The 14,955-nt window shown below is 39.0% G+C and overlaps 1 protein-coding gene and 1 non-coding gene across 2 annotated transcripts in view; both read right to left on the bottom strand.

Annotated features, from left to right (window-relative positions):
- The window catches only part of Eip74EF (Ecdysone-induced protein E74), a 1,140,187-nt gene that overhangs the window by 978,832 nt on the left and 146,400 nt on the right, over window positions 1-14,955 (bottom strand). The gene's annotated exons all lie outside the window — the stretch shown is intronic.
- TRNAY-GUA (transfer RNA tyrosine (anticodon GUA)) lies at window positions 6,904-6,975 on the bottom strand. Its single transcript has one exon. It is a non-coding gene; the product is annotated as a tRNA-Tyr (tRNA).

The raw sequence follows: 14,955 nt of genomic DNA, 5'->3' as shown, positions 1-14,955 counted from the left end.
TGTGTGCCGTGTTATTACATCTTTAAATCAAGAAACTAAACGTTTGGAGTTTCACTTTCCATTGGTCCTTTTTTCATGCACCTCAGATTCAAAGCACGTAAATTACATGTGTTCGAAACCGGAAAGGTCTTTTGTGGGAACCATGTATAAAGAAAATTTTCAGCCTTCCTGATGAAAGAAAGGCAACGGATGCAGCTGAAGAAGTGGTTCTTGAGAAGAAGAAAAAGAAGAAGAAGATGTGCTTTGTGCCCCCCCCCCAAAATTAAAGAGGAAAAATAATATTCTTGCTGCAAGGGCCAAAGTCCAATTTACCTCCAATGTTAAAAAAAGTGTGCAGAATTTGCGATGAAAATGACTGATTGCGTTTAAGCTCCTCAAAAGAGACCGAGTGTTCAAAGAAAGAAAAACTATAATTTTTCACATAACATTGTTCATCTTTTTCATTATATTGTGTTAATAATGGTTCTACTAATACAGTGTAATAGTTGTGCCAATTTCGTTTTGTTAAATTATAACTAGCCTATATTATTCAGATTCCCGTACAGACCCCACTGTACCAGTTATGTGATCTGTTTGTAATGTACTAGGTGAGCGTTATTATTATTATTATTATTATTATTATTAATATGATGCATTATCAATAGTATTAAAGGAATATAGAAAATATTCCACATCAAACGAATGGTGATAATTGCACAGTAATAATAATAATAAAATAATAGTGATGATAATAATAATAATAATAGTGATAATAATAATAAAATAATAGTGATAACATTATTATGATGATGATGATGATGATTATTATTATTATTATTATTATTATTATTATTATTATTATTATTATAGTTCGCACTTACCGGAGGTTATGGAGCTTTCGCTGTACCTCCTCCAGCAAATAAATAAGAATAAAACCCACAAAATAATTAACAACTAAAACAATGGACCTTGCTAAAAATTAAGGCCAAATTACAATAGATTAACAAAACTAAAAGCCAAATTCAGACGCCTCAACAGTCTCAGCTAGTTTTGACAATGCCTGATTTCTCAGGTCCTTATTCTTGTAATTATTGTTAAACACATTCCACAAACAACTTTCCAATTCATATGCTTCAATCAATCTTCGTCTCTTCGACACTCCATTGTTTTTGGCCGTCATTTACACTGCTTCTCTCGCGAGAGTTTATGAAAAAGTTCAACTGAGTTGAATAATTTAGAGTAGCTATAATGAGAGTTGAGAGCATATGAGAGTTCTCCGCCCAGGGTGTTTACACGGCGAGAAGAGTTTTCAAGGCCGCTCTATTTAGTCTCTCTAATATCTAATTAGAGTCAACGAGATACCTACTCTCAAAACCGTTTACACGGTGATATAGCTTGAATGGAACCTGGTGAAGCTTGACCTTGATGGAGAAACCAGTTCTACGGGCGGTTAGGATTGGAGGGGGTAGCGCTTGTGCAGTCTCGCATGCATCTCGTCACATAACATCGGTCGGTAGTCGATCCCACACCACAATACTGTTCTCTCCCTCCAAGTTTCACCAGGTTCCGCACGGGCTATACTCAACTATAATCTCTAGCTCTCTTCTCTAAACTCACGCCGTGTATATGTACAGACGCAATTCCGCCGCTCAGAGCGCTGTTCGGTTCTAGATATTCGTAGCAGAACACTTATTGACATTGACATTTTGGGACATTTAAGGACTCATCGTTGCGTATTAAATACTTCGTACAATATTTTATGGTCAATAGACTTAAGTTCAAAACTTCTACGTCTCAATTATATTAAAATAAATGGTTGTCATTTTTGATATGAAAAGGTATTACATATTATAAACTCAGGCACTACCTTCCTGTTGTTCAATTCATACACCATATCTTTTCGAACATAATGAAAGAAACTTTATACATTTTACATGAGCAATGTAGTCTACCCTTTTCATATGTTTATTTATTATTATTATTATTCTTCATAACTTATTCTGTTAAGAACAAAATAATGTGTTTAGGGTACAAACCTGTTGCTAGGAAGTGTAATGTGGCCAACAGCCTTTCCTTTATACTAATGGCAATCCTCATAGTTGTGTCTTTTTTGCCAATTACAGGTCCGATGTGTAGGCTCCATGCATGTTCCGGCGAGATATCCAGGGTTTTTCCCACGTAGATCTATTTCTCCTCTGCCTTCTTCAATTCAGAAGAATTTCACACTACAGCCGCCGCAAAACGTTGTGTTTCTGCTGTAGTTGTAAACGCACTGACCAGCCTGTTCTTTTCTATATGCTCGGAACACTTTCTCTCACTCTAAACTGTCTGCACCATGTAAACGGTCCGGAGAGTAACATTAGAGTTTAGAATTATATAAATCTCATGAGAGCTCGGTAATGGGTTTAGAGAAGCTATGTTCTGTCACCATGTAAACACTCCTTTAGAGAGCTGTCCTGATACTTTAGATCTTCTCTCGCTCTAAACTGTCGCCGTGTAAACCTAGCATCAAACCCACGAGTATGATATGTTCATAAAGTACAAGTATCACGATTAGTGTGTGTTAGCGTCGATGTTGCCGGATTGCTGAAACTTCAAACTTAATTATCTAATTAACAGTGCATTTAACCACAAAACGCAATGTAGGTTTTCTATTAATTTAAGTGTACCCTATCGTCCCTTTCAATTTGCAAGGTTATTTCACTTCCATCCTGTATACATGTAGCCCGCCGTTGTGGCTATATGGATAGATTCCCAACCAAGTGGTCCGTGGTTCGATTCCCGGCGTGGTAATGGAAGACATCTACCTTCCATCCATGAGACTGAGAGTTTGTCTTTTTTCTGTGTTGTCTCAACGGCGGCTCTGTATCGTGATGACCACACGGCGAAGGAGGCTCTCACTGTGTGGCTAACAAGTGTTGATTCATAGCTATATACTCTTTCCTACACATCATTAGATTGTAAGTCTGTAGAAAATGAGGGTGTTAAACAGAAGAAGAAGGAAAGAAAAGAAGAAAGAAAAAGAAATATAGACCTATAATGTACGGTACGCAACTAGCTGAGATTTATTGCCTGTTATGTCCAGCATGTAGCACTGTTTGCATTAGCTGTTATAGCTTTGGATTGAAAATTTTGAAAAATCATATCTCGAAAACTAGACTTTCTCCTATGTATAACTTTATAGGGAGGTTTCTTATTTCAAAGGGAATGTATGTGGGAAAAATCGTTGTGAAAATCGATTATCACTTGGTGAATCTTCCTTGAAAGTAGAACACAAACACCCAGGCCATACATACCAAAAAACAGTTCCAAACAAAGAAAAATCTCTTGGCGGAAATTGAATCCAAAACCTTCTAGTTAGGAACCAGAGTTGCTAACCATTAGACTAAGAGACTGGCCCTTCATATTCTACCTCTCTCTCTCTCTCTATGTCCCCTCTATTAACTGTCAATTCATTTACTTTTTCCATTCTATACTTATTACCATTGTATCTTTGCTGCCTTAAATTTTAAGCATGACTGTACTTATTTCTCTGTAAAATCGCTCTTGAAATTATTATCGGAATGTTCAGAGATTATTTTTAGTCGTGAAACACACTACGTCATCACCATCGTGGTAATAGCTTCCGGGATGACACCTTCCCTCTTTCACGGCTTATCGGTCGTTCGCATCGTAGTCACAGTTGAGTCAGTCTGTTTACCTTGATAGTGGACCGGACGGAACTCATCTCCAGATGTCGCGCGTGACAGTCCTTGAGGCTCGAGGAAATAACTTTCACAAGATTGCTGAGGATAATGACGATGGTATAATAATAATAATAATAATAATAATAATAATAATAATAATAATAATAATTCATGAACCGAATTACTAATTCCACTGGCTTTTTACATCGAGGGTTTCGGTTCGTAACTCTCGTAAACAGTGAAGAAAGGGAGACGGTATGCGACAGTATGGATTAACGCCACTGGTTTCTATGGCCAGAAAATATACCGTTAATGAAAAATGACATACCGTCACTGAAAAAATGTGATCGTAAAAAATTGTTTATACATTTCTTCACAGCAAAAAGTACCATCTGTTTGATTTGTAAATCTAAACCATAGCCTCCTGGAACTGTATTCAGAGTGTAACACGTTTATCTGATAACCTAAATCCCTGGAATCCTTAAAACGGTAGTATTTCAAGTATAGAATGCTGTGGACTGTAGCTTGTGGTGGTCATTGCTGCCAATTTAGTGACTGTGTTATTTTTTGTTGCGTTTTTTTATTAATAATTAAGTAAAGCACTTTCAAGCTTTAACATTATTTTAAATGATAAGTCTCAAAGGACATTGTAAAATGATCAAGTAAATAACCGAAGTAACTTGAAATTATTTTATGAAGAAATTTAATGTGCTGCGTAAGCTTCAAAGATTCGCGTTACTGACTGCACGAAACAATTTTTTGTATACATCATTTATGTCTATGTTGTAAGGAAGAGAGTAGCCTATGCCTTTTTTTTTTAAATCAAGATATGCCAGAGGAAAATCTTGGGGTAGCATACCGCCTCTGGTTTTTTCCCACTTCCCTCATTGCTCGTAAATTAAGATGAAAGTATATTACTATTCATATTACTATATATCCCTGCGAAAGTCAAGAACGCATATTAAGATGAGACCTAGCCCTCACAGTTTATAAAAAAATAAAAAGCACAGAAATAACAAGACAGAAGAAATAAAATATTTAAAATAAGAAGGTAAAAAAAGAAGGAATTAAAGTTGATCCCAAAATTTAAAAGAATATTGAGGAATGAGAGAGAGAGAGAGCGAATAAAGAATAAACAGAAAATGGTAGGAAAAGGCAAGAAATACGGACGAAAGAAGAAATATAAGAGAGAGAAAAAATTACAGAAAGAAGAACCCACATAGACAGAGCGAAGAGGCTGAATGAGGACTGACAGACAAACATGACAACACATTCACGCAAGCTAACCTGAAAAGACGGAAGTTATGAACCTATTAACAGAAGAACGGAAAGATAAAGTTTTGACCACACAGTACACGAATCTGGCTCTTATGGTAGTGGCTAGAAACATTTGTATACTTTTGAATTTGTACTTACTTTGCTTACTAGCTAAATAAATATAATAAATACATCAAAATTCCCTTCCCTCTATTACAGCCAACTACAGCTATCAATGGAGTGTACTCGTAGTGAAGGTGTTTCCCGAGCAATTAGCACGCGCGGCCGCTAGTGACATCTGTACGTCACGGAATGCATCCTGTCGAGTCAGTCAGCCTTCAAGACTTTCACGTGGTTAAGTGGCTCTTCCTGCATCGAACCAAGATGCTCCAGTCACGCAGAACTCGTCACGCAAACATCCTGTTGATTCGACCATTTCAACTGAAAGCGCTCTGTTTCTGCATGCTACAATGCTGAAGACGCGATTTAACCCCTAAACTACGAATGATATCATCGCGAGGCACACAAAATAACAAAAAATATATTTTCGTTGAAAACAATTATAACGATGTCCTTTTTGTAAGATAGTAATTCAAAGAGCGCCCTTGTATGACTTCCAAATGCATTATACAGAGGAAAACTGAGACAGCAGTATTCTTGAATGGAACACGAAAAACATATATACGATATTACAGGGCTTAATAGTGACATACATTAATAGTTATCGAAACGTATAGGCAAGCAAACAAATTCAAATATCAACAATATCATACAATTAGATAAGTAAACAAGAAGTCTAGTAAAAAGAACATCAGGTAAACAAGAAGTGAAGTAAACAAGTTATTATACGTAAACATAAAGTCGAGTAATGACAAAATATGTCACAGCATCTGGTCTTCTATCCAAGCGGCCTAGTTACAATTCTCAGCCAGGTCGTGGTGGAATTTCTGGTGGGCAAAGCAGATGTTGCAGAGAATTTTTCTCTGGGTACTACCGTTTCCCTCTACAATTCCAAAAATACTCTCCTCTCCATCTCAATTTATTTATTGTATTGTCTACAGTACTTAAAAAATATGTTGGGGTGAGGTTTTGGGGGTAGTACGGGTTTTTGATGCTGATATTGGAAGGGTTTGGATCTCCGGACCCTGAGACTCATCAGGTACTCGTCTGGGGATAGAACCTGGTTCTATCAGGGCTGAGGCATGATTCCCCACCTGTCAGAATTGGATCCACTAATACCACCCAGGCCATGTATCGGATTTGGACAATCATCGTTTAATGTAGGATGCACAATGGGCTAATGTAAGCTCGAAAAGCCAAGCCAATCAGAAAAGTCAAACATGAAATAAAGTACACATGAAGTTAAGTAAACGAAGTCAGAAAATCAAAAGGCAAGCAAATAATGGGGTAAATATATTAAGGAAAATGGTTCGATAGAGAAATAATTGGGCATCTAAGGATTCAGATAAATCAACCTAAAAACAAATCTTATTACCATGATGTACCGAAGTACAGCAATGGCAAAAAAAAAACAGGACCGACGGAATAATCAAAGTCCCCGAAATGGGCCACTGCGCATGCCACGCCCGCATTCACAAGATAGCGAGTAATCTATTGAAATTGTTGTAGTTTCGAGTGCTGACGTAGTCCATTTCGAAAGCCATTAGAAAATAAGCTGGTAAAATTCATGTTCTGGGAATAATAAGTTAATTAAGTAGTAAAATATCGCTGCAATCGAAAAGTATTGAGAATAAATTTGAATAAGGAACAAAAAAAAAAAAGTTTCCTTCCCAGGCAGGATTCGAACCACGAAAGTCTTAGTTACCAGTCTATCGTGCTGTCACTGTGAACAAGGCCCTGAAATCAGCTACGAGGGTCGGTCCGTTTTTTTTTTTTTTTGCCATTACTGTACATATGATATTTCCGTGCAGGAATTCTGCATTGCCATATGGTGAAGAATGGGTAGACCGGAGAAAATTCTCTCCGGCACCGGGATTCGAACCCGGGTTTTCAGCTCTACAAGCTGACGCTTTATCCAGTAAGCCACGCCGGATTCAAGTTCCGATGCCGGATTGACTCCTTCTCAGTTTAAGTTCTACCTCTCTGTTCACCTTTGGTGGCCTACCCTCATGTACTGTGTCATAGAATATGTGACAGTGGCACAATGGCCAACACTGTGTACAGAGGTGCACTCAGTACGAGTGACTAAATGGCCGGGATCCGACAGAACATGGCTCCTGCCGTCTTGAATCACGAAGTGATTACTTACGCTTATCATATTACTGTGATATACCGAAGTACATATATTTCCGTGGAAGAATGCTGCATTACCATATGATGAAGAATGGGTAGAACAAATCTGTTGTGCGACAGTAATCAGCCTCACGTCCACAGCAAAGGTAAACTATCATCCAGTCAGTACAGGGGTAACGTGTGGTTAGCACGATGATCCTCTTCCCTAACTTTATAATTGGCTTGCGAAACAGAATTACGCTAATCACTGTAGCATCCCAAATTTCATCCCGATGCTGGGTGTGCATCGGTCCCACACACTGGCCGAAATTTCATGAGAAATTTTTTTCCTCAAGACTCGAATCTGCGCTAATGTTGTAACTGTGGTCTAATAATAAGACATGGAGGCTTAGACCACGCAGATACGGCATGAACAGAATGATAAATAGGCTAGTATGTAGACTGAGTGTATCGAAAAAATTTTTTTTTGAAAAAATGAAGGTGGCTAATGCGGAAAATTTGCGACTTGTGGCAGAAAGACTGCAGAAGGAAGAAAATTAAATTTAATCAATATCTTGTGTCTCCACATCAATACTGAAGATTCGAATTTATAACGCATTCTTTTAAAAATTATTATAACGACAGTCTGCATACTATACAGCTACCCCTCGTTAACCAGATCTTTTAAAAGTTAGCAAAGATAGTACAAGAAGAGAAATATCTGGCACCAGTATCTTCTTGTGGAGTGAGAGAAGAGAGGGATGCTGGCAGTCAGGGTAACATCTGCCCAGCAGTCGTATTTCGTAGGCTACGCTGGCCAGGTTTGAATCGCTGTTGTTCCTGTGAAATCGTGTATCACATCATTGGTTTAGTAGTACATGCAGTAGTTCTTATGCATCATGTTGTCGTGAGTGGAAAAAATAATTCCGTACTCACCGTACTGCTGAGTCCTTTGTTCGATATACCAGGACCGATAAGAGAGTTGCAACTTCCAACCTATAAAGATGTGATAACACATTTTCTTTGGATCAGACAGTTAAAGATAAACGAACTAGGTGGATAACACCTTTCAGTAAAGGACATCGCCCATGGTACTGCCGACAGACTTATTGAGGTTTGAAAAACAGCAAGCCTTTCTACCATCAGCAATTGTAGAGTAGTGGAAAATATGAAATAGTATCATAATAAATATCAGAATATTCTGAAATCGCACTAACGAAGTGGGCTAACCTCAAGGGCGCATGAGTAGGCTTTTATTAATAAAGGTCGAAAATTGTTTGATACATGCACTTGTAATTGGCCGGACCCGGAAAGTCTCTGTGAATGTGAGTTAAGTAGGAAAGTTCCATTGATAGGAGTATCCTTTCTAATGGATCAGAAAAATTAACGAAACATGATTATTGATAATATCGACATTGTGACGACGAAGACACTATTTAAGAGTGAAGAGAGAAAAGCGAAGAGGCTTACTCGCCATCGATCTGAAGAAGTGCGATTTGGATTCCGAGGAAGAGAAAAACAGACATCAGTTACAAGCTCTGAGTTTTCGCCTTCGCACCACTCGGAACAGCAGTGAAGCAGTGAGGATTCTGCCTTCAAATCGAAGCCTTCTAGTGCTCAGACTCGCTTGCCTCTACCAAAATTATCTTCAGCTGCCTTCAGGACGGGCACCTCGAGGAGAGATGTGGCTCTAATTGTGACAGCTATGTTACAAGCGCGAAAATAATATCTACTTGGACTAAGGGTCTTATAATAGATGGTCACGAGAGAAATGAAGATTGGAGATAAAATTCAGACAGAAGAAACACCTAATAATAAGTTCATTCCAACAGTATACAAGGTGTTTAAAAAATACGGGGCATAATTTCAGATATGTATTTCCCACATGTAGACAATCAAAATAGTTCATTACAACATGTGTCCGGAAATGCTTCATTTCCGAGTTATGGCCTTCACAACATTGAAATTCACCGGAACGTTTTTCTTTCCGCAGGTCGTTGTCATTACAGAAGATGTTCAAAATGTCCACCTCCTGCTTGAATACAGACCTCACATCGATGTCTCATTGATCTGCGAACACGATCCCAAACTCCAGGAGTATTGCGTATGTTCCCAGAACATGCCACAATTCGATTCCGAAGGGATTCCAAATCAGGCACCGGAGACGAATAAACCAATGATTTAAATGGCCCCACAAGTAGAAATCGAGAGGGTTCAGATCAGGTGAGCGTGGAGGCCAAGCAATTGGGCCACCTCTACCTATCCATCGATCAGGAAACCTTCGATCCAAGTACCGGCGAGCCGTACGACTGAAGTGTGCAGGAGCGCCATCATGCAAGAAGTGAATGTGTTGACGATTGATCAGTGGAGTGTCTTCTAAAACATGAGGTATGGTGTTTTCCAGGAAGTTTGTGTACGCCTGCCCCGTAAGTCTGTTTACAAGTACATGCAGTCCAACTAATCTATCACCAATGATACCGGCCCACATGTTGAGGGAGAACCGCACCTGGTGATGAAATGGAACAGTTGCACGTTGGTTTTCATACGCCCATACATGCTGATTGTGGAAATTTGTTATGCCATCTCGTGTGAACTGTGCTTCATCTGTAAATAATACTAAGGCAGGAAAGTTCGGATTTACACCACACTGCTGCAAGAACCACTGACAGGGTAATCTGCTGGTGACAGGGCCTGTACACGTTGCAAATGATAAGGATACAATTGATACTCTTTCAACAGTCTCCAGACAGTCGTATGAGGAACATTGACTTGCAACGCTACCCTTCGTGTGCTGATAGAAGGAGTCATGTTCACAGCCTCTAGAATCTCCTCCTGTACTTCTGGAGTTGTAGATCTTGGTCGTCCCCTTCCCAAACCAGGAGAGTTAAATTTTTCATACTCGCACAGACGGTAATGGAGACGTACAAATGTCTTCCAATCTGGACATTGTCGCTGTGGGTACCTCTCCTGGTACAAACGACGAGCCAGCGCAGCATTGCCGTCCGCCTTACCGTACATGAAGTGTATCTCTGCCAGCTCTTGATTTGAATACATGTCGCACAGTCTAACGCCTACACAACACTGAATGTAACCTTCGCCTCGGAATGAACTGTCAGAGTGCCCTCTTAATGTCTCCGTTGACGGCAACGACCTGCGGAAAGAAAAACGTTCCTGTGAATTTCAATGTTGTGAAGGCCATAACTCGGAAATAAAGCATTTCCGGACACATGTTGTAATGAACTATTTTGATTGTCTACATGTGGGAAATACATACCTGAAATTATGCTCCGTATTTTTTAAACACCCTGTATTTTTATGGTCGGAAGGACAAGGCACTAACATAGGCAAAAAAGGACAAGCGATTATATCGCCGAGAAAAAGAAGAGGAGCATAATTTATTATAACTTTATTAGAAGAACCACATTCAAAGTATAGGCCTATTCGACATGTCTCCCCTTCCTCTGGACATGGACATCAGATTGGAAGAGCCGTGCTTAAATTTTTACAATCAAGTAAATTAGATGTATCGCCCCTAGCTGCACTTGTTCTGATGGAGCCCCTACAAATACAGGAAGAAAGAACGGATTGATGGTGTGCATCGAAAATGAAATCGGCAGGTCAGCCAACGAATAATTTGTCTTCTCTATGCAAATGAACTTCGACTCCGCTATCTCATGAAACATCTTGCTGGTATCACTACAGGTTCAGAAACACGTTCTGGGCATATCGGAGAAGAGTTACTCCATTGTGAGACGAAATCATGACGAATTTCAAAGTTATTGAAGTACCCTGGATCAACAAAATTAACGTGGAACGGATCTCTGATCTTAGTAAGCCAACTGACCAGGATCTGGGGATCTACCAAGACGTTCATTCTGGCCATTGTCCGATAGAGCTTGAAAGGAAGAAACCAGGGCCAGTTGTTCAATCTTGAAGTCTTACAACTGCTTATAGGATTCTCCGCTTGTATGTGAGCTGTAGTAACCCTTCACATAATTTAGTGTGCATAGCTGAGAAATGTCATGCTTCGAAACAAAGTCTGAGTATGCAGCATAAATCAACATTTGACACCGGAGTATACTATTAAGGGTGGGTGGAGGGATGGGGCTGGAAGTGCAGCCACCTCCTCGTAGTGAGCCCTGGGTTATTTTTGAGTGTAAATTTAAAGAAATAGGCGAAGAGTTGCAATACGAAACAAAATTTGAAAACAGACATAGAGCATTAAGCTCGCAAAACTTTAGAGCTGATGCGGAGACACAGGATATTGTCGAATTACTATTTTCTTTTTTTCTACGTTCTTTCTGCCACAAATAGCAACTTTTCCGCACTAGCCACCTTCATTTTTCAAGAAAAGTTTTTTTTCGATACACCCTTTACTGTACACAAAGTATACTAATGAATAATACAGTTATTGAAAAATAAACAGGCAAGTACATAATTAGTAAAGTGAATAAATGGTTTGTTGTTTAGTCAACTGACCGAAGATAGGTTTGAGCCTCGTAAGTGACACCATGAGGAAACTAAGCCAGGAGATAATGGGTTAGGGTAATCAGACACGTAAATTAAAACAGACAAATAATTAGACGAGTTGAAAGCTAGTAAAGAAATAAACACGTATCAGTGTTCAGTATTATGAAATTCGAGTACATGCACCGTTGTCGCAATGTCTTTCCATCTTGCGGCTTTCTAATTGATTCCTCTTCGGAGAAACCGACCTCCCAGATCAGATGACCGCACTCAACCGTGAAGAGCATTGTCGCCGCCTGATTCCTGTTGCAGCACACAGATGCAATGCAGGCCCAAATACTGCAGTTCTCCAAGTTCAAACTACCAAGGTTACTCATATATTAGGCCTATGTAGGGATTAACGGAAAATAATAGAATGTCATCTTTTTCTATGGGTACAACCGGTCTATAGGCAATCGAATTCCAATCTCTTTTACAAATGTACAGCGATCTGTCGCTTATAGGTATTGAATGTCTGACATATTGATGGACTAACGATAGTGTGTCACATGATGTATCTACAGAGTGTAATTTTTTAACATTTACTATTATTATTATTATTATTATTATTATTATTATTATTATTATTATTATTACTGGATAATATTAAAGTGGATTTGAGGGAGGTGGGATATGATTGTAGAGACTGGATTAATCTTACTCAGGATATAGATCGATGGCGGGCTTATGTGAGAGAGGCAATGAACCTCCGGGTTCCTTGAAAGCCATTAGTAGTAGTAGTAGTAGTAGTAGTAGTAGTAGTAGTGGTGGTGGTGGTGGTGGTGGTGGTGATGGTGGTGGTGGTGGAGTTTCTGTAGCTAACGTCGCCTTGCTATTCTAAACGCCATCTCTCTCGGTCTTGAGCATCAACTTCTTGCAGACCAATGCAGACATAGCCTCTCTGATACCATGATACCACGATCTTCTTGACCTGGTACGTTTTCGTCTATAAGGTGGTGTCCAATGAAACACTTTCTTTGGCTACCTTTCCTCATCCTTCTCAATAGGTATCCAGACCAGCTCAAAACTTTGTCTATTCTGTCGAATACAGTCTTCTCTGCTTTCATTTTTTGCAGTCCTTATTCTTTGCATCCTGAATACCCTAGCGCTCCTCCTTAAATAAACAATTTTTAAAGAAAATAAGACCTGGTCCTATCTTAAAAATGGAAAAAGCGAATATCAGCCAAAGATAACAATCGGAAAAAATCATATCAGAAATAAGAGCCAGTCTTGGGAAAGTACTGATAAAAAATTTACACAAATCCAGATACGAGTCTGTCTTTCATAGGGCTCGGATTCTGATGTACTAAAAGTTAGTGTTGTAAGGTAGTATAGTTCATGATCAGCTAACATTTTCTCTCTCTCTCTCATGCAGGATCCACATTGTCACTGGGTACTTCTGGTGAATATTGACTCCGAAATCAAGTCACTACTTCTTTGGGGGGGAGGGATCCGATGGCGCGTGGTTTACAAAGTAAACAATTAGTTCCATTTGAAATATGTGTTTAGCAAAGTCTCTTCGAATTTCAAAGCAATGTCAACAAGGCGCTTACTTTACATATTTTGAGACACATATAATGATGCATACTCACTGTAATTTTTAACTTTTAGGTAATAAAAATCCGAGCCTTACGTCACAGCTATGAAACCTTGATCCAAATATGTGGCGTCCTAATTATGATACTGGTACTTCTACTTGTAGAATTCGTTTCGCTCTTTGTCTGGTGTATTAATATAAATTAATCCAAATCCATGAAGACGCTTTTAACACACTCAATATACGGAGTGTAGCTAAAATATTTTGTCAAACTTCGGGAACATGTTCTATTGATACCGAGGGTGAAACAAGTTGTATGAGCGTACGTTTGGACAAGCTCCTCGTCCGAGTTACAGTCCTTTAGTCCTCATATTTGTACACCATAGAAAACGTTTTAAATGATCTCCTGCAACAATAAACGCTTCACAGCTTAGCCTCATGTTCTATCGAACAAGTTTTCGAAGTCTGTCAGTATTACGAATGTAGTGACATCGAACAACAATAAGTCCAAGAACGTTTAAGTCAGAAACGGATGTGGCATAAACAAGCTGTCTGTGGGATCTCCAAAGGAAAAAAATCTGAGGAGACCTGAAGTCATGCTGGCCAAGCTGTATATGCTCTTCTACCAATATAACGACAAGATAGTGCTGGTCAAATGATCAATTAAAATGAGTCGAAGCACAATCATGTGCATCTTTTCCTTATACTTAATACAGGTCGTTTACGCCATCCCGATTTCTGAAAGAAAGTGACTACTGCAAATAAAGAAGGCCATTTTGAACAGTTTTTGTATGCCGAATATAGCCTAATGGTTGAAGGACGAAGAGTTTTTGTTTGGTTCTGCTTATTTTACTCAGAGAACCAGTATAATGGTTCCAATGTAACAAATATATCGTATCGTATCATAAACAGAATGTCTGTAACAATATTTTGAAGTGGAGATGTAATGCAGGGTTCAAATAACATTAAATATCCTATAATACTCTTTCTGAGAATTCCTTAAATCTGATCCTTTATAGGACAAAGGAACAGTAAAAAACAATGAACTACAGTGTGTCCTAAAAATCTCTATCCATAGGGAATTTCAGCTCAAAATAGAAAATGCCATATAATGTGCTCAATGTGGCGGTTTTCATGAGAGAGGTGCAGGTCAGTGTGTTTCAACCAATTCCGACCCACACGCTGCAACATGTCCAGGGTCACATGACAGCAGGCTTCGACGATGCGGATCTGCAGAGTTCCGGATTTTTTTCTGTAGATCTCAGACTCAGGTGATCTTAGAGGTATACATGAAGGGATGTGAGATCTGGGGAGTGGGAGGGCCATTCTAAGAGTTCTCGTCGAACGATTCAATGTTTTCTAATGTATGGAGACTTCTTAAACATACTGTATTTCTCTCGCTATGCAAGCCAGTGTACAATGGAACAAGATCCTGCGTATGTAAGCCATCAGTTAAGGAACAATCGCAATGCTGCCTATCTGAAGAAATGCGTTTGTTGTGGAGAATCAGTTCATTCGGCAGTGGCAACATCTGACTTTGACATCTACCCATGGAATCGCACTAAGAATGTGCCAGTAACTTTCCGACAAAGCATAACTGAGAGACAAAATTGAATGTGACTTTAAAACTGTTATAAATGCGTTAAATGGCTTCAGAGGTGTTACAAAACCATAAAGGTGACGAGCATGTCTGTCTTCATGGTCAGAGATTCTCATTCTAACATATTATTTATCACTGTAATCTCTTGAATGTTTTTG

The sequence above is a fragment of the Periplaneta americana genome, chromosome 3 (genome assembly GCF_040183065.1).
Source record: "Periplaneta americana isolate PAMFEO1 chromosome 3, P.americana_PAMFEO1_priV1, whole genome shotgun sequence".
In the NCBI taxonomy this organism is placed as follows: domain Eukaryota; kingdom Metazoa; phylum Arthropoda; class Insecta; order Blattodea; family Blattidae; genus Periplaneta; species Periplaneta americana.
The sequence above is the reverse complement of the archived record's forward strand: the minus strand, read 5'-3'. Positions and strand labels throughout refer to the sequence as shown.